This window comes from Melospiza melodia, chromosome 12 (genome assembly GCF_035770615.1).
Source record: "Melospiza melodia melodia isolate bMelMel2 chromosome 12, bMelMel2.pri, whole genome shotgun sequence".
NCBI classification, from domain to species: Eukaryota; Metazoa; Chordata; class Aves; order Passeriformes; family Passerellidae; genus Melospiza; species Melospiza melodia.
In genome coordinates, this window is record NC_086205.1 from 2,224,590 (window position 1) to 2,245,129 (window position 20,540).

Here is a 20,540-nt window from a genome sequence, read left to right on the forward strand (position 1 = left end):
TGGAAACATGGAACAGGTCTGGCTGGTTTGGCCTCCCAGGGACCACCTCACTGGTCCAGCTGACCTTGGCATGTTGAGGGTCACTTCTCATCTGCTGCTGCAACACTGGGGCTCTGTGCTTTCCTTTCTATGGAAAAGAACTCTCTTTCTTCTCCAGATACCCATGGCCAGAATTGGGATTTCTCCTCCAAATTTCCGTATATCTGTCCTGTGAAAAATGCATGTATTATATGATTGACTTTTCGCAAATATCAAAATGAATGTTATATGTGTTGTGTTAGAAAGAAATGCTGTATTAATTCCCTTAAGTACTGTGTTAAATATAGTTTTAGATTGTAAAATTTGTTAAAATAAGAACTATGTTAGTGGGGTTTTTTAAAGAAAGGAATGAGGCACTCACACCAGATAGCAGCCACATGACACCTAAATCTCTCAGGGAAATGAATTTATTGACTTCTTATCAGAAGAAACTAACTTCTTCCCACCTTGGAGGCGCTGTTAGGATTAGAAGGAAGAAGTTGACAATGACCAGACAAAATCCTGTGTTTGAATGGAATTTATGCATCATGTATGAAGTATATGAATATGCAATGGGCTATTGTTCTTAAGGGTTAATCCTTTGTTAGCAGGCGTTCTTTTTCGGGCTCGTGATGCCCAGAAAAAGGTACCCAGACGTCCATAACTCTTTGCTTTAATTGTCTCATACTGTTCTAATTCAATTTGTGCAAATTGTTATTACTCTAATTGTGTTACTAATATTTTTAACCATTTTATTACTATTAAACTTTTAAAAATTTTAAAAACAAGCGATTGGCATTTTTCACATGTCTCTCCTTCCTATGGAAAATACCTGTGCTGCTTCTTTGGGTGCCCATGGCTGAGATTGGGCTTCCACCTCCAAAATTCCTTATATCCAAGGATAGGTCTCAGACAAGATCTGGCATAACTAACAAGTCTGTCTGGCCTTGGCCTAGTGAGGCTCTCCAGACTCTGGGCCTCTATGGAAAAGAGTTGTCCTTCTATGCCGGGTGCCCATGGCCAGAATTGGGGTTCCACCTCCAATATTCACAATTGTGACAGACTGGAGGAGATTGTTGGCTCAAAACATTTCATGTTGGGGGGAGGAAGGGGCAGGTCCAGCCTTGCCCTGCCCGGGAAACCCAATCCCCCCAGAGCCTCTATCCCAACCCAGCAGTGTCAGCCAGCCCCTGGCACAGCACAGGCAATGCTCCACAGCCACATCTGCAGCCCCCAGCCCAGATCCTGAGGGACCAAATGAGCCCAAGTCCCACCTGGGGGAAGGGCCCAGCAAGACCAAGGGGTATTTCAGGCTGACCACAAAGCAAGCACAAATCTTGACCCTACCTACTCTTGGAATTTCCATCTGAACACAGGTGGAATCCAGGAGTTGGTAGCTGTCTGTGTGCCTCTCAAAATCATTTTCTTCTTTCTCCCTTTCCGTGTCTTCTTCTAATTCCCTCCTCTTGCAAATTTTGATTAACTTAAAATTGAACAGGCATAGAGCTTGTGAAGTTGAATGCACCAAGGTAATGATTTGAGAAGTGTTTTTGATTAATTGAATGTTGTATTAAACATTTTGCCAAGTTTCTCTTTTTTTTCTAAAGTTGCCAGTAAAGGCTGTTTGGTTGTTTAATCTCTTGAAGATCTCTTCTCAGTATTGCTCCAGTACATACAACTCAGAGCACACAAACAATTGTAATTCCTTTTAAATATCTCCTTGAGAGAGTCATCTGGAGGATGGGGCTCAGGGTTTGTCTGTCCTGCTTGGCACAGCCCAGGCAGGGCTTTCCCAGCCACATTCCACACTCCATTTCCCAGCTGGAGCCGCTGGTGCCTCTGAGTTGTGCTGCCCCAGCCTCAGTCAGGCTCTCCTTGTCTGCCCATTCCCTCATAGTCTCTGGGCAGGGATGGCCTCAGTGGGGGCTGCTGACATCCTCAGCACCTTGGAGGCTGCTGATGAATTTTCCTGCTCCAGAGGCTTGTTCAGCCTTCAGTTCTTGAGTTTAGGAATTCAGTGTCCCAGGGCTCATTAACATTCAGAACACCTTAACAAGCCAAGCCTCTGAGAATCATTTGAATTAAGTTTACAAATCTTTTGTGGATGACACAACAGATTTCTGTAGTGTATTCAAACTGGAAATATTCTATTTAAAAAGACAGTGCAAGGGGCCATTGTGACAGTGTGGAACCAAGGAGACCCTTGGGAGACCCTAGGGACAATGGAATCAAGGGGCCATTGCTCCATTGCAAGGACTCTGGGAACTGAGGGAACAATTGTGACACTGTAGTGCCCCATGGAACCAAGGGTCCCTGGAGACACTGCAGGATCTTGTGCCACCAGGGCTCCATTGTGAAATGGCAGCACTGAGGAATTCACTGGGGCACTCTGAGGTCTCATGGAACCAAGAGGCCAGTGTGACACAGCAGGGCCTTGTGGAACCATGCAGAGCATTGTGACAGAGCAGGACCTGGTGTCATGATGGGGCCATTGTGACACTGCAGGGCCCCATGGAAGCAAGGGGCCAGTGCTGCTCCTCAGGGACTCCTGAAATGAAGGAAATATGTTGGACACCGTGGTGGCACGTGGGACCAAGACGCCATTGTGACAATGTGGAACCAAGAAGAGCATTGCTGCACTGCCAGACCTCATGGAACCAAGGATCCATTGGAACACTGCAAGGCCTTGGGGGACAAAGGTCCATTGTGACACTGCATGGTCAAGGATCCAAGGGACTCTGTGACACCAAGGGGTCCCATGGAACCAAATGGACAGTGTGACACTGGGAGGCCTCATGGAATCATGGAGACCATTGGGACACTCTGGGGCCTCATGGAACTGTGGTGACACATAGTTGAGTATGAGTGTTGATCTGCTGGAGGGTAGGAGGGCTCTGCACAGGGCCCTGGACATGCTGGATCCAGGGACCAAATCTAACAAGGTCAGATTAAACAAGTCCAAGTGCCGGGTCCTGCACTGTGGCCACAACAACCCCTGCAGTGCTACAGGCTGGGGACAGAGTGGCTGAACAACAACCAGGCAGAAGGGAACCTGCAGGGACTGATGGACAGCAGGCTGGACATGAGCCAGCAGTGTGCCCAGGTGGGCAAGAAGGCCAATGGCTCCTGGCCTGGATCAGGAATGGGGTGGCCAGCAGGAGCAGGGCAGGGATTCTTCCCCGGTGCTCACCACTGGTTGGGCAGCACCTCAAGTGCTGTTTGCAGTTCTGGGCCCCCCCAGTTTAGGAAGGCCAATGAGGGGCTGGAGTGTGTCCAGAGAAAGGCAACAAGGCTGGGGAGGGGTCTGGAACACACGTCCTGTAAGGAGTGGCTGAGGGAGCTGGGGTTGCTTATCCTGGAGAAGAGCAGGCTCAGGAGAGACAAGGTGGTGTCAGGGCACAGGTTGGACGTGATGATCTCCAAGGTCTTTTCCAACATTGCTGATTCTGGGATTCTCTGAAAGCACCCTTGGAGCAGTTGCAGGATGAGCCCTGGGACTCCTCTTCAGGAGCTCCAGCAGCCATGGTCCCTCAGCTTCTCCTGCCAGCCCCAAAGCCCATCCTGTCAGCCCTGCAGAGCCTCTGCAGCTCCTCCTCACTGCCCAGAACAGGGAGCGCAGAGCCTGACACAGCAGCCCAGATGTGCCCCCCTGGCCTGGGGTGCCTCTGGCAAGGGAGCAGCACCAGGCACTGCAGGAGCCTGCAGACAATTCCTGCAGCACTTGCAGGATGATCCTGCTGCCCAAGGGACGTTCCCATGGCGCCAAGTCAGGAACTGCAATGGGGAGTGGGGCCAGAGAGGAAAGGGCAACCAGGGATGGGCTGTGTGCAGAGGAGGGAACAGGGGTGGGCAATGGGAAGACATTTGTATCAGGAAGAGGAAAGAAAGCAAAGGTGAAGCCAAGGAAATGCTCAGGGCAGTTTGGGGGTGGCTGCCAGGCAACCCTGGCTCTGAGCAACAGCGTCTGCAGTGGGGCAGGAAACTCCCAGCTGATGGGAACAAACAATCTTGCTGACTGCAGAGGCCAGGACAAAGCTGAGTGGTTTCCTTGGTGTCCCCCAGCCCTTGCTGGCCCCAGGGGCTGATGGCATTTGTGCTCCCTCAGGTTCATGTCCCCACAACAACAGCATGGGGGTGCTCCCCCTGCTCTGTGCAATGCAAACAGGGGCTGCTGAGCCAGTGCTGCCGTGTCTGTGCCTGCAAGGATAGGGCACCTGTGTGAGCTGGGGCAGAGGCCAGGGCTGCAGAGGGGGGATGTTGTTGGCAGCTCCATGAGGACGCTCTGGGACGCTGCCCTGGGCTGTGCAGCGCACTGGGGATGGATCAGCCGCTGCTCTGCTGCTCCTTCCCGTCTGCCCCAGGGCCCTTGCAGAGCACCAGCTGTTGGTGTCCTCAGCTGCCACGGCATCCCTCAGGACAATGTGGTGCCAGGGCTGTTCCTGGTTGCCAGGTACAATTGCAGTGACACTCGTTGGTGCCACCAGGTGCCATGGCAACAGCGATGGGGACGTGTTCCTTGGTTTGGTGCAATGGCAACCAGTGCCAGGCCCAGTTGTGATGGTTGGTGGCCTTGGGAAGCTGCCCTGGGCCCTTGCTCAGGGCTGGTGTCAGTGCCCAGAGCCAGAGGGGATCCCTTGCTGGGGGCTGTGCCATGGCCACCTGCCCTGTGCCGCGCTGGCCGCTCAGGCACCAGGAACCAGCAGCCACCGGCACTGCCAGGGCCAAAGGCCAGGTCAGCCAGACAGAAAGGGACAGGGCTGGGCAGTGTTTCCATTGCAACCGGCACTGGGGGGACACCTGGGTCACCTGGCCTGGCAGTTGCCATGGAAACCCCTGGCAGGCACTGAGGGCACAGCCCCTGGCACTGAGACACTGCTGGGCCGGGTGCTGAGCACAGGGCTGGGCACGCAGAGATGGTTTTGTTCTTGCTGAGCTGCACCACAGCCAAGGCCTGTCCTGCCCCTCGTCCAGCCACGCTGGGGAGGGGCTGGGGCTGCAGGGGAGCTGGGCAGGGGACACAGCCAGGACAGGGGACCCCAACTGACCCCGGGCATACCCCAGACCAGAGCACATCATGCTCAGGGTGTGAAGGGGGGGAACAAGGAGGAAGGGGGAGGGAGGGCTTTTGCCTTCCCAGGTATCACTTAAGGCAAGAGGGGACCCTGTTTCACCAGTGGGCAGGGTCACTACCAAAGACACAGACACCAACTTAAGGAATTGTGTCATTTATCTCATGCACAGCTGCCAAGAATTACAAAAGGATAAGCTCAGCAAAGCACATCATCATTAGCAAAGAATTACAAAAGAAGCTCAGCAATCCATCATAACCCATCATTACATTTTGATGACCAATCCCTTAGTGAAACACTAGAGGTGTTTGTGGCAGATATAGATTCTGGCTGACTATCAAGGTACACCTTACAGACATCAGTAGTACTTTAGTGACACTGTTCTTCATTCTTTTTTCTCAATCTCATTCCAATTAGGAACAAGAATTCTGTTGTCCATGGAGCTGGCACCTTTTTAATTCCAGATTAATGCCCCCAGGCCCTTTGCTGTTCAGCTTTACCATGCTGTCTGTGGCTTACAAGGCTTGGGGGGCCCTTTCCCCTCTGGCTGGAAGGGGCCGGGTCCCAGTCCCTGAGGGACACCCAGGCTCCTGGATGGAATTCCTGTGCAAGTCCCTCAGTGTCACAGCAGCCTTCACATGGAGCCCCGTGGATCAGAGCATGTTCCAAAGGGGCCCTTGGGGCAGACAGGGAGATCTGGTCTGGCAGGATGTGTAAAACAATATCCTGGCAGATTTACTTGTTCTTACACAGGATCCTTGGCTGCAGGGACACATTCCCATTGTTCCTGCCCAGGTTCCAGGACTCAGAGTTGTCTTTCCTAGGAGCTGCTCCTTCAGCTGCCTCGGGAGGGCCTTTTGGCCTCGGGACCCACACTCCACAAATGGTGGTGACTGGAGGTGGATCTCCTGTTTTCACAATTGTTCTTAAAATTGCAAGATCAATAATTGTGCTACCTGTCATGGAGTTGAATAATCCAATCTTGTTCACTATTATTTAACAGAATTACTGTAATTTCTCCTGGATATTCTGCATCATTTCCTCCTGCCATGACAGGAACACTTTGCAAGGCCAAGCTCCAAGGGAGCAGTTACCAAAGCAAAGTGTCCTGGAGGAATTTGAATTCCTATTTCAGAATTGACAGCTCTCATTTGCTTTGAATTTTTCCTAATGAATTCCAATGCATGAAGGCCCAGCCCTGCAGCCTCTGGGCTGGCCCTGCCAGGGGCCATCACAGCCAGAACAATTTCCCAGGCAGCCCAAGTCTCACTGCCCATGGCTGGATTTGCAAATTGGGGGCAGCCCTGCACAGCCAGGGGGTTTCCATTTCCCCAGTGGGCCATTGTGAAGGGCATGGAGCACATCTGGGAGATGGGTTCTCCATGGACAAAGGTTCCCATCTCCTCATCTTTCCAAATGCTCTTTTAAGAACCCCTTCACCCTTTCAACCAATCCTGCAGCTTGTGCATAGTCTGGTACATGAAAAACCCTGCAGGCAAAATCACTGTATTTTTCACAGGAACAGACAAAGCACTCTGCATCACAGTATCAGCAAATCCTGTAAAAATAGCCAGTTTCCTCCCTTTCTCCCTTTTTCATTGTATACAATCTCACAAAGTTGACCACTGACATTAGGGTCCTGGCCAATCCTGTTCTGTAGGGTATTTAGTGTTACATCCCTGAGCAGCCAAAGATACCAGATTAGTATTTTCAGCAATATTTCACATTATTATATTATTATTTTGTATGTACATATTGATATAGAAATATATATAGACATATATATAAATCTATAAACATAAGTATGAAGGTCTTATTATACTTTGAACATGTATAGAGTTATTTATTATATTGAAATTTCACTTGCACAAGTGCATCTGAGCTCAACATTAAAACCTTCTTCTGTTGCTCCATAAGCAAGAGAAAATTTGTTCCTTCTGAAGGTGCTGTTCCCAATGCACTCTTAACAAATTCATCTTTGTCTGCCCAAACCCAAAAGTTCTTTTCCTTTTCCATGTGCAAGTTTTGGATGCATTTGAAGCCATCCAGGGGTGCAGCTTCTTTTACCCGAGTGCCCCACTGCCCACACAGGGATCCAACCTCAGCCCACTCCAGAGCCAAGGAACTCCAGGGAAGGGCTTCCCAGCTGGGAATTTCTGATGGGACTGATTCCTCACATTTACATTGAACAAGTGACATTTTGTTGGCATCTGGCCAGACTGTGCCAGTTTTGTTTTGCCAGTGGGCAGGGTCAGCACCAAGGACACAGACACCAACTGAAGGAATCAGCGTCATTTCCTGCAGTTCAGAGCAGCAAAGAATCACAAAAGGAGCAGCTCAGCAATGCACCCAACCATCCCCACCAAAGATTGCCTGCAGTGATTAAGAAAGATCCAGCAGCATTTACCCTCAGCCTTTACCATCCCCCAGACCCATGCAGCAGCTGGGGAAGCTGTCACAGCCAAGGGCTGCAGAGCCACTCCTGGGCACTGGGAATTCCTGCAGGTGCCTCCAGCCCCAGGTGAGGCTCCAACCCCGCTGGGAGAGGGCCCAGCTCTGACAGTGCTGAATGAACAAACTGACAGCACTGCTAGTGTGGCAACATCAGCTTCCATCCTCCTCTTGGGTCCCTCCCAAAGCCTGGCCAGGGCTCAAGGAGGAACCAAGGGAGCTGACTTTGACCATACAGCCCCAAACAAGGCCAGATGTCAGATTTCATGGACTTGTCTGGCTCCTAAATACACAAAGGTCAATCCATGTTTCACTAATGAGTGGCTACATCTATCTCAGTGCTAATAACCATGCATATTTCATCAGGGAGCAGATACAAAGATAACCTTTGCTTGGAAGGTTCATCCAGAGGCCACCTTTGGCTCAGGGCCTGCTGTCCAGGCCTCACTCAGGGCTGGTGTCCAGGCCTTGGCACTCCAGGGACGTGGTTTAGTGCTGGGCTTGGCACTGCTGGGTGAGCGGCTGCACTGGGTGAGCTCAGAGGGCTTTTCCAACAGAAAGGATTCTGTGATTCCATGATTCTATCCACTGCATTCAGCTGGAGCTATTTTAGCAGCATTACTTTGCTCCAAAAGTTCCCTCTTGCCCAGCTCCTGTGGCCTGAGGCTTCAGCTCCTTCAGCTCCTGGTGCTGAGCTGCTCATGCTGAACGAGACGGCTCGGAGAGAAGAACACAGTCCATGCAATTCCTTCTGGGACACGGAGAGGGGAGGCTGTGCAAACAGGAGCATTGTTTGCTGTGGCCTCCTCTCTGCCCTTCACGCCTTTCAGCACTTTGAACCAGCCAAGAGCTTTCTCCAAGAGTGCAATGGAGCAGCTGCTCCTGCTCCCAGGCCTGGCTCTCTCCAGTCTCTGCCCTTGCCTGGTTCTGTCCCTCTTGCTGTGGCCTCTGTTCCCCCAGGGCTCGCTGGCTGCTGCCCAGGACTGTGGCACTGGCACAGATCCAGTGCTCCAGAGCCTCCTTTCTGTGCCCTTGCAGCTGCCTGGGCACAGCAGCCTTTTCCATCTGGAAGCTCCCCATGGACAGGGAGTGCCCAGCTCCGTTCCCTGCACAGCCTCCAGGAGCCCAGGGCTGCCATCTCCAGTCCCTGCTGGCACTGGGGGCTCCCAGGTGCCTCAGGCTGCTGTGACACTGCTGCACACGGGAGGGAAGAAGGGCAGGGGCTGTGCTCAAAGTCAGCTCCATGTGCTGCTGCTGCTGCTGCTGCTGCTGCTGCTGCTGTGGGGTCATTTGTGCAGCCCTGGCCCAGAGTCAGGGACCAGATCCTGCCAGTCTCTTCCAGCCCTGGCTGCTCAGAGTTTGGGCCTTGGAGCCTCAGGTGGCCAAAGGCAGCTGCTGCTGGTCCCTCTGTGTGCCCGTGTTCAGCAGTGCTGCTCCATCAGTCTGTGCCCAGCAACGGGGAAAAGCCTCAGCCCTGCAGGGCCAGGAGCTGCCGGGCTCTGCCTGAGCAGCTCAGCCAGCAGGAAGGGAGCTGCTCCAAACAGGAACCAGGAGCAAAGGACATTCCTTTTGTAGGACGTGTTTTCTATTAAAAGGAAAAAAGGGGAAAAAGGAAAAAAAGTTGATAAATTGTAAAAGATAAGCATAAAATCCAAGTGTTAGTGAAAAAACATAACATACAGTTAATGAAAAAAAACCATAAATGCCAAGTTACATTCTTTGCATTAACAGGTAAATGATCTTTTCAAAAAGAGAACTCAGTTATTTACAATGTAAATGTGCCGACAGCATGGATCCATCTTTGTGACCTCAAAAGCCTCTTAAAAGATTTTGGGCTTTGTTTCCAACACTGGTATTTGAAATTGTGGTCAAAGCAAGAGGAAATTGCTTTGTGTCCTTCCAGCTCCACGCAGGACTGGGAATGGAAACTCTGTCAAAGCCTAAATCCTTTACAAGATGACCTTCCTTCTCAGCCTGGGAATGAGCTGCACATTCCCTTTGAAACTGTCAGGGATTTCTTAGAGACACAAAGTCCCACTTACGGCTTTTTCCTCTGGTTTGGAAGTGCAGAAGGGCAGTTCTCCATCCATCAGCTCCAGACTGCACTGCCTCAGGAGCACGGCCCACTCACCAGCTTTGGCCCACTCGTGGCACTGCTAGAGGAGGAAGAAAGTGCAATTGCACAATTCCAGCCAATAAAGAAGGAAGAATGGGACAGACAAAACACCCTGTACAGATCCAGGTGCTCAGCTGGGACTGTGGAGAGTTTGGGTCCTTGCCAATTGGATCTGTGTTCCTAGCTGCAATCTCTGGGCCTGCAGCAGAGTCTCACTCACCTGCCAAAGCAGAAAGCTCAGGCACTGTGCTCGCAACGGGCTCGTCTGATGCAGAGCTGTCAGAGCAATGTGAGGGCAGAGCCAGCCCTGCTGAGCCCAGGGCTGAGCCCAGCAGAGCCCTGGCAAAGCCCAGAGCAGCCTCAGCACCCGCAGAGCCCGGCTGCAAGGAGAGAAAGCAGAAAATGCCCGTCAGCTGAGGGTTCCTGTGCCCTTGTGCCAAGGCCTGCAGTGCCCAGAGCTGTGCCCAGAGCTGCCCATCCCTGCTGCCTTTGGCAGCAGAGCAGGAGGGCAGGACACGTGCCCAGCCTGCAGCCAGCCACGGCACATCCAGCCCTCAGCAGCTGCCCAGAGCAGGATGCTCCTGTGCTCGCTGCCATCTCACAAAAGCTCTGATCCCACCCTGCCAAGCACACAGGGACCCACCTCACACCAGCCACGGCTGCAAGGAAAGCTGCTCCCAAACCATGGCCGCAGCCTTCTCCAAGGGCACGGCCCATCCACGCCACAGCTGCTCCCCAGCACTTCCCCATCCACACTGGACCACCTCGAACGCTTTCTCTGGAAAAACAAACAACACATTATTGAAAAGAGATTAGATGCAAAAAGGGAAAGCAAGAAAAACGGTAAAAACTCTTATCTCTGTCAGGGCCTTGAGGAACGCCCAACCCCTACATGCTAGGGAAAAACCCAGCCATGGCTGTGGGAAGCCCACACTTTCTCTCTTCCCCCCTGCACTGCCCCCCAAAATCACGGTGACCCCAAAGTAAACAAGGGCAGTGGAGCAGCCCAGCCCTTCCTTGCCTGCACAGCAAAGCAGCCCCAGCACGGGTTCTGGAGCCCCACCTCTGCTCCCACCATGGGGTTTGTTTGCATTGGGCGTGCTGCCCCAGCCCCAGCCCCAGCCCAGGGCATGGGGGGTGCTGGGGGCTGTTGGCAGGGCCAGGAGCCCACTCCTATTCCGTACCCACCCTAGCCCATCCTCCCAGCCCTGCCAAAAGCAGCTGGGCAACGACTGAAGAATGAGTTGCATCTGCCCCAGCAAAGGGGGAGCCTTTGGTTCCCAGCCATGCTGGGTCATGCCCAAATCTGGCAGAATTTCCTCCGGTGGGGACTCATCTGCAAATTCCCTGTGGAGTTTGGCTTTGAAGAACGTGCCAGAATCAAAGTCAATCACCTTCAGCCTCCCATGGCCAGGCTGAGGAAGAGCTTGTCATCCTTGATGTCACCCTGGCTGTCTCCAGCAGCAGCAGCAGCAGCAGCAGCAGCAGCAGCGGCATCCCCACCTGGTACAGCTTCTCCAGGGGCTGCTTCTCCTTCCCTGGGGGCAGACCAGGCTCTCGGGGCTCTGCCCAGGGCCCCAGCTGTCAGGGAACCAGGACAAGCAAAACCAGCTTGGATGGCAGCAACCAGTGCTGGGCAGAGCAGCTCAGCTCCAGCATATGGGCTGCGTGCTCCCATCCCATGACCCCGGTGCAGTGACACAGGCAGCACAAAAAGGGCTGGGTTTCTTTGCTTCTGACTGCCACGGCATGTGCGTAGCTGGAACTTACCAGGACCCTGGATACTCCAGGCACCTGGAGAACCATTCCCAGCAATTGGGAAAATCCTAGGTGCTCCATCCACCCATAGATGAGGTCTCCAAATTTGCCCCCAAATTGGGTCCAGCTTTTCGAGGCCAAAAAGAGCAAGTCCAAGTGACTTGATATTTTTAGCCCAGAAAGCCCTTCAGCTGATGGCACACTTCACAATCAGCAGGGGACACAGCTAGGCCAAAGCCCAGACCCTAGCTGGGAAATGAAGAAAAGAAAAATCTTAAAGAAAAGGAAAATTACCCCTGGCACAGGTTGCCCCAGCAAAGACAGCCTCCCAGATCAGCTCTCCTCCTAAGTCATCCGGCAGAGCAGGCACCTGAGCCCCGACAGGCGAGGCCGAGCCCTCCATGCCCTGCGCAGCTGATCCTGCAGCCTCTGGATGGTGGAATATCGCCCAAGCTGTATTGCCAGGAGGTCATGCAGTGTTTCAAGTGCCAGCTGCGACACGGCACTGCTCGTGTCCTCCGTCAGGCGTTCCAGGGCTGCAAGAGAGAGGAACAGAGGCATGGTCAGAGCCGGATCTGCGGGGAGCCCAGGAGAGCCACCTGCCAGGGCCGTCCCAGCCGGCTCTTGCCATGGCCAGGAGGGAGCAGGGAGCAAGGGGATCAGCCCGAAGCTGCTGGCCACCAATGGCACACGTGGCCCTGAAATCTCACGGGAGCAGAGCCCTCCGCAGCCGGGGCAAAGCTTGCAGCTCTCCCCCCGGCAGCCCTCGCTAGCAGCCCGCTGCCCTCACTCACCAGTGCAGATCAGCTGCAGCTCTTGCTGCTGCCCCCTCAGGCGCCGCCCGGCCATGCCTGTGAACACAGAGCCTGTCACGGCCCCAGCGGCACAGCTCCCTGCCAGCGGCGCTGCCGGCGCTGTGGCCACACGGGCTGCTGGCCCGGCAGGGCTCAGCCCGGCCCTTGCCGCACGCTGCCGCCCCAGGGCACGGCTGCCAGAGGGCGGCGGCAGCAATGCCCGGGCCAGGCGGGGCTCCACGGCGCCGGGCCCAAGCAGCAGGCAGGGCTGGGGCTGAGCTGAGGCTGGCCGGGGAGGGAAAGGGCAGCCTGGGCTCGTGGCTCACCCATGAACCTGACGGCCGCCTCTCGCAGGGGCTCCTGTGAGCTCTGCAGGTAGCGCAGGGCCCGGCGCAAGTGCTCGGCCGCTCGGCTCCTGTCGTCTGCCAGCTGCAGAGAGCGGCAGGAGGGAAGGGTTGGTGCGGGCTCAGCCCCTGGGCCGGGCACTCCCTGCGCCCAGCCCCGGCCTCCCCTGCCCGCACAGCCCTGAGGCGCAGCCAGCAGCCACTGGCCAAGGGCTCCCAAGGGCAGGGGGCAGAGGGCCGGCTGCTGCCCGGGGAGCCGCGGTGCCAGCCCGCAGCCCTGCCGGGCCAGGGCTCCATGGGCACCCGGCTCGGGCCCACGGGAGCCTGGAGCAGAGCCCGCACGGCCCAGAGAAGGCAGTGGCGTGTGGGGCTCAGGCTGACGGCCCTGGCTGCAGCGCTGGGCAGGGGCGCAGCTTCCAGCCGCACCCACTGAGCAGCGCCGCCAGGGGGCTTCTCCAGCCTGAGGCTGGGGCTTGCAGGCCATCCTTACCAGGGCCTCGCCGAACCTCCAGGTCTGATCCAGCTGCAGCATGTGTTGGAGATCCTTCCTGTGCAGGAATGTGGCTGAAGAATGCAGCGTTTCCCGGGAGTCCTGGAGAGCAGCAGAGACCTGGAGATGGCACCAGAGCCCAGAGCCCAGGACCCGCACAGGTCCCTGTACCAAGGCCAGGAGGAGGCTGCAGCCCACGAGGCGCCAGAGCAGGAGGCAGCCAAGCCCCCCTGCCAGGGGGCCGGCAGCAGCTGCTGAGTCCTCACCTCTGCCACAAGCTGGTTCTCGTCATGGCAGTGGAAGAACAGTGGGAGCAGGCTCTGGCACACATGTGACTTCAGGGCTTTTTTTTCCTCTTCTGGCCAAAAATACAGCATCTCTCGGAAGATGAACATGGAGCACACCTGCACCTGGCTATCATCCTGTATGAAAGAAAGAAAAGACCTCAGCATCGGCTGCTTCACACCCATCTGGGCACAGGCCTGAAAATGCACAGGGCACAAAGTTTGCAGGCAGCAGCCGGTGGCTGTGGCTGGAGGCGCAGAGCCTTACGTTGTCAAAGAGCGGCAGGAGCGCCTCAGCCAGCTGCAGGGCAAGGGGGCTGGCTAGCGGGGCACCATTGCACAGGAACAAACGGCTGAGGAGAACCATGGTCATCCTAAGCATGTTGCTGTCATTTTCCTGCAGCAGCTCCACGAGCCTTTCATGCAAGCTCCACATTCTTATTGCAGCCTGTGTGGAAAATGAGTGTGTGAAAGGCCATCCTGCTGCCACAGGGTCCAGAGGCCAAAGGCCTGTGCCAAAGCACTGGAGCAGCTGAAGCGGGAGGCAGGACAGCTGGGAGCAGCTGCCTCAGCACCCCAAGGCCAGGCAAGGCCAAGCGACTGCCTTGCCCATCCCCACGCTGGCAGCATGGCTTCAGCCACTGCCCCCTTCTCACCGAGACACTGGTGCCAAGCACCAGGAGGCCTCTGAGTGCCAAGCGACGCATTTCCCTGCACTCGCTCTGCAGCTTATTGGACATGACCTCCAGGACGCTGTCACGGCATTCATTCAAGTTCAGGCAGTCTAGGGTCTAAAAGGCACAAGGCCAGTGATGGAGGAGCCGCACAGGGCCAGGCCCAGGCAGCAGCACAGGCCGCGGGCACCGTCCCGGGCAGCTGCAGCCCTGAGAGGGCACAGAGCCGGGAGGAAGCTCAGCCAGGCAGCGCTGGCCTTTAGCCTCACCTCCACAAGGAACGCCATGGCAGCCAAATCCCGGGATGGCGTGTCTTTGCAGAGCAGCCCAAGCAGGTGGAATGCAATCGCGGAACACAAGGCTTCAGATGTGTGGTGCATTTCTCTGATAGGAGGAAATCGCAAGCAAACCCTGAGGCAGCAGGGCTAAAGCTCTCCCAGGACTGACTCACAGAAGTCTGGCCTTTCTCCAGCACCCTGCAAGGGGGAGCTGGGCCCTCTGGGAGGTGGCTGCTCTTGGGCACGCCCTTCTCCCAGCCTTTTGCAGTCTCCTTGGCCGCCCCTTGGTGACAAGGCCTTGTGGCCCAAGACCTCGGGCCCCACTGTGTGGGGCACCCCAGGCACAGGGCACAAATGCCAGGGGCAGCTGGGGAGCAGGGGGTCTCACCTGGCCAGCATGCCCACAGCACAGTGGTGGGTGTCAGCACAGAGCAGCGTGTCCCAGCCATGCTTGTCTTCCATTGCCACCACCACATCCTCATAGTGCAGTCGGCAGAGCAGGGCCTTCAGGGTCTGCTCTGCAAAGCTGTGTGCAGAGAAAAGCCCAGGTCACGCTGGGAGCACTGGCTCCTGCCCTGGGCACGTGGCAGGGACAGGAGGACTGGCATGGAGCACCTGTTGGGGCTGGTGGCAAGGCCATGTTGCTGCTGACATCCCTTCCAGCAGGTATTGGCCGCCTCTGGCATATCGAAGGTGCTGAAGAGCACTTGGAAGAGCAGATACACAAAGAGGTGGGGGAAATGCACGGTCACCACATGTGGGACGCAGGGCATCTGGAGGATCTTCCACATCACCACAGTTGCCTGCAAAGGACAGAGCAGCCCGAGCTCAGTGCCGAGGTGTCCGTGTGGCAGGGCCCGAGCGTGGCAGGGAGAGGCCAGCGGAGACGCAGGGGGAGCACGGGGCCTGGTGGCTCTGAAGCTGCCCCTGGGCCAGGTTTCAGCCCAGCAGGGAGAGGCAGTGAGACACTGGCGGAGGGAGGATGGAGACCTGATGGAGAGGTGAGCTTGGGCTAAGCAAAGGCCAGTTGCAGAAACTCACAGCCAGGGCAAGGACAGCCGTGTGGTCCCCATCGGAGGTGCACGTTCTGTGCTCTGGCCAGTTTGCCAGCACGTCAAGGAGTACGAGCATGGCCGTCTCTGCAGTCCTACATGAGCACATGATGGTCTTCCACATGGTCAAAGCAGCTCTGTGGGGTTAGAGCTCTGTCTCAGGGGGGTTTGGGACACAGCACTGTGGCCTGGGCCGCAGTGGGGAGCTGAGCTGGCTGCCAGCTCTGCCTCTGCCCACTGGCCCTCAGCATGCAGGCAGCCCAGCCCCGTGGGGACTGGCCCCTGAGGAGCAGGGAGGGAGGATGGCAGCACGGTGGGGACTGGCAAAGGGAGGAGCCAGAGGGCCCTGGAATTCTCTGTGTGTCAGACCACTGGGATAGGCTGTACAGAGTGATGGGCTGCTGAGCCCTGAGCCTTGTGGGCCTGTGGGCCCTGTACCTGTCACATGATGGGGCCACACGCAGGAGAGCCATCACCACATCTGTGGGCTGTGCCTCTGTGAGATCCAGAAGGGGCCTGTGCAGGTTGTACTCAGGAAACTCATTGGCCACGAGCCACTGGTGGATGTACCTGACCATGGCGGGCACCTGGAGAAGGCACAGGGAGACTTGGAAAGCTGCCAGAGGGAGTCATGTGCCCAGCTGCCCCAGAAAAGTGCTTCCCTTGCCACCACACTGCCATGGCCTCAAGGCTTACAGTGAGCAGCAGGCGTGGCTTGGGAGGCCAAGCAATTGCTGGGAGGATGGACGCCAGGCCACGGGCTGCTTACTTGCTTTGGAGTGGAAGGCCCCTCCTCCACAAGCATATCCAGCAGGGCAGCACTGGTGTTGGTTTTGAAGATGGGAGGGTACACTCTGACCACGGTGCCCATGATGCTGGTCTCTTCCTCCCGAATCCTCTTCATGAATTTGCACACCATCTGTAGCAGATGGGCAAGAAGCCGGGGATGTTGCATGGAGTGCTCCACACACGGTGCTGGGCTGAGCAGGGACAGCAGGCCCAGCCCAGGTGGGGGTGGCTGCGGGTACCTGCGCTGTTCTTCGGAAGCGGCCACGGGTGCGCTCCTGCTTTTGTGAGTGCTCCAGGGCTGCATCTGGCAAAGAGCGAGCACAGCCAGAGCTGAGGGGCTGCGGGAGAGGCCGGAGAGCACGGCCCAGACCTGCGCTCCCCAGGCAGGGAGAGCCCTGGGATGCTCCAGGGGATGGAGCACGGCCACTGCGGGGTGTCTGCCCGGCCACTCTTCCATCCTGTCCATGGGCATTTCCCCAGGGGATGGGATGGGATGGCATGGGATGGGATGGGATGGCATGGGATGGGATGGGATGGCATGGGATGGGATGGCATGGCATAGGGCCAAGTTGGCTGCAGGCTCCAGCCCTGCAGCCCAGCTCAGCCACTCACCCTCCTGCGGTGGTTGGAACGGCACCACCTCTTCGGTCTCCTGTGCTGGAGCAGCACCAGGGCCTTCTTCCTCGTCCTCCACGCCGACCAGCTTGGGCACTCTCGGGGCTCTCTGGTCCATGGCTGTTTGTGGAGCGCGCCCCAGCAGCGATCCCGGCCCGTGCCGCTCCTGCAGGGCCTCCTGCGCCTTCCCTGCGGGCGGGACGCGGCGGTCAGTGCTCGGCCCGGGGCCAGCAACGGCCCCCGAGCGCCCCTCACCCGCCCCGGGCCGGCCATGCCCAGGCGTTCGTTCTCGGGAACGCGGCACGGGAGGCTCGGGGCTGGTGGCCGCGCTGCCGAGCGGCGGAGCTCGGGCCGGGGAAGCCGCGGCGGAGGCGGCGGGAGCGGCCGCGCCGCGTGTGTCCTCTGCGGGCCGCGGGAGGAGCCCGGGCCGGGGCCGGGACTGGACCCTGCCTTGGGTCCGGGGCCGGGCTCGGGCCAGGCGGAGGCAAAGGGCGGCGATGCCGCCCCGGCCCCTGGCACTGATTCCCGCCCGGCAGCGCCACCGCCAGCACGGCCAGAGCCGGGCGGAGGCGAGACCGCGGCGGGACTGCCGGGGCCGGGCACGGGGCAGCCCCGCCCGGGGCCGGGGGCGGGCCGGGGGCATGGCCCGGCCCGGCAGGGGAGAGGGAGGCGGGATGAGGAGAGGGACGCCGGGCAAGGGACTCTGAAAGAAGGGTGCCCGACAGCGGGAAAGGGAGAGAAAGAGAAAGAGAGAAAGAGAGAGAGAAAGACTATTCAAAACTATCTGCTTTGCTGCTGCTGCCGCTATTGCTGCTGCCGCTGCTGCTGCCGCCGCTGCTGCTGCCGCCGCTGCCGCCGCTGCAACTGAAGCACCGGGGTCGTTCGTCCCCGTGTCCGTTCCCCGCTCGCCCCACGAGCCCCACGTTCGAGCCCCACGAGCCCCACGTTCGAGCCCCGCGTGCCTCGGGGACAGCCCCTCCGTCTGCCCAAACACGGGAACTTTGCAACGCTGAGCCCGGATGCAGAGCCCTGACTCCTGCACGCTGGCACTGCGATCCCCTGGCTTGCTGCTGTGCATTGTCCTTGCTGAGGGGCAAACACTGCCAGGCCACCTTCCCTTGGGGTAGGATTCCTACCTGACCCGAGCACTGCACTTACATCTCCAGTGTTGATTTCCAGTAAAAACAGGGGAAGGAAAACTGCGTCTGGCTCATGGTATTTTAGTGTCTAAAAATCCCTAAGTCACCTGTCTTCGAGGTGAGGTGCATCTGGAATTACAAGGATGGAGAAGTAGTGCAACATGGAAAAGGGGAGCATAGAAATTAATAGAGGAAAACATCTTGAATTGTTTCTTTCATTTTCTTTTCACTTCTGGAAAGCTGTTTCAGTTTTCCAGGAATCTTCTCCTGTCTGCTCTTCCCAAGAATCTCTCACGGAGAACAAGGTCAAGCTTCTGTTGCAAGATTTGCCACCAGGAAATTAGGCCACTGGTGAAATTTTCATGATGACAGTTTGTGCTGGTTTAGGGCAAATTTTGTGAAGAAATCTCCAAAAGGGGTCTGTCTAGAAAGCAAGTTCAAGCGGCCTCACCCCCTATTAGTCAGGAAAAGACTTCCCTTGAGAAAAGTGAAAAAACCCCAGTTTATTTAACAAGTGAAGTATTCACAAGCATGAAAAATGAATAATATTAAATAAAACCTCGGAGAGTGCTGAAGAGATGGCAAATTCAGAAAGTCCTTTTTGGGGGTTGCAGTTGGCTCACTCGATCTCTTCTAAGTCCCTTTGGTGCTGGAATGCAGCATCCCAGACCTCGGTGGGTCACAGGTGTGAGCTGCTGCCGGTGTTTGTCTGGTTTTCAGTCCAGAGCAGGTTTAAACAGTTCCAAGAAAAAAGGAAGCCACAGTCCGAGGAACTTCTCTTCCTAAGCTGGCTAAAACCAAATTACTAGACCTGGGCTGTGAAGGCATTGGGAAATTTCCAAATCTGGGCACTGGCGGTCCCAGCAAACACCAGAGCTGGATGGTGTCATTGCCAGGGATAGAAATCTGCCAGATTTGGGCTCTGCTGGCACCGGGAAATTTCCAAATCTGGGTACTGATGCAGCAAACACAAGATGTGGGTGGTACCAGACCCAGTAGCAGGAAGCTGCCACAGGTTTTAGCTTTCTGTGCCAGCAAATTGCTGGACATGGGTGGTGCTGGAACAGGGAAATTTCCAGATCAGGGCACTGGCAGTGCCAGCAAACACCAGTGAAAGCTTCTGGTCCTCGTCTGGACCGTTGACCAGTGGTTTCCCAGAGAACCAGCTCTGGCCACTTTACAGACAGAGACTGCTTTCATCTGGTTGTCTGGAAACAGAACTTTACTGAAGGCAAACACAACAAACAGGATGGCATGCACATGAGTACAGAGAGCAAAGCAGAAAAAGGCCTGGGTCCAGGGTCTAGCAGGAATATTTATACATTTATTTATGGGGAGGAGTTAAGGTGGGATCTGAGGGAAGGATCCAAGAGGAAGGAACGATTAAGAATATTACAATTTTGCAGCAAAAAGTAACCAATGGTAGCAAAGAGAACTCAGAACTTTCTAGTAACAATCTGCATAACTGAACAAGAGGATTATGGGCGGGAGCTCCTGCTCACCCTAAAGAGGGTTTTCCCACAGCCTTAAGCTGTGGTCTCATTCTTTTAAACCTACCCAAACACAGCAGATCTGGGCGCTGCCAAGTTTGGGCTTTCTTTGCCAGAAAATTGCCGCTTCTGGGTTTTGCTGGCACTGGGAAATTGCCAGATGTGGGCACTGGCAGTGCCAGTGCACACCAGATCTGGGTGGGGAATGTGCCGGCACCGGGAAATTGCCAAATGCGAACCTTCACTGCCAGCAAATTGCTGGAATTATGCTGTGCAGGCATCTGAAAAATTCTGGATCTGGGCACTGGCGTCGTCAGCCAACATGAGATTGGGTTGCTTTAAATACCTTTTAAATCCAGGTATTTGCTTGATTTAGGCTTTCTTTGCCAGCAAATTGTTGGAATTGGGCTGTGCCAGCACCGGGAAATTGCCATGTTTGGACACTGGCAGTGCTGGAAAACACCAGATCTGGGTGGTGCCGGCCCCAGGTATTTGCCAGGTTTTGGATTTCTGTGCCAGCAAATTGCTGCACTTGGGCTTTGCCAGCACTGGGAAGTTTCTGCATCTGGGCAATGGCAGTGCTGGGAAACTCCAGGTCTGGGCAGCAACAGAGCCAGCAGTGGAAAATTGCCAGATTTTGGGTTTTTTTGCCTGCAAATTGCTGCACTTGGGCTGCACCAGCACCAGGAAATTTCTGGATCTGGGCACTGGCAGTTCTGGGAAACACCAGTTTGTGAGAGCCGAAATGAGGGATGTGGGACTCCAGGTGGCTCTTCAAAATGCAGTTTATTGTATCCAAGGTGATACAGCAGTCCAGGGTCGTGGGTGACAGAGCTGTGCTGCAGCTGTCAGCTCCAGCTGCAGGCCTGGAGACCCTTAGTTTAGGTTACAAATGCATTCTATACCTTTCCTTGCTGAGCATCTTAATACAGTAGACCTAATCTATACCTTAACTTTTACCTATAGCCAACCATAACTACTATAATTACCATATTCATGTTACTATTCTCCAATCACTAAAAGCTAGTACATTACAGTTTAAGCTAAAAATTGTTTTCCAGTTTTCTTGCAGTGGAAAGTTCTGAGACCTTTTTTCTACTTGCAAAATTTGCTGACTTGTTTGCCTGTGCTATCTTTCTGCTTGGTAAAAACATATTCTTGTTTGAAGTGGGTTTATCC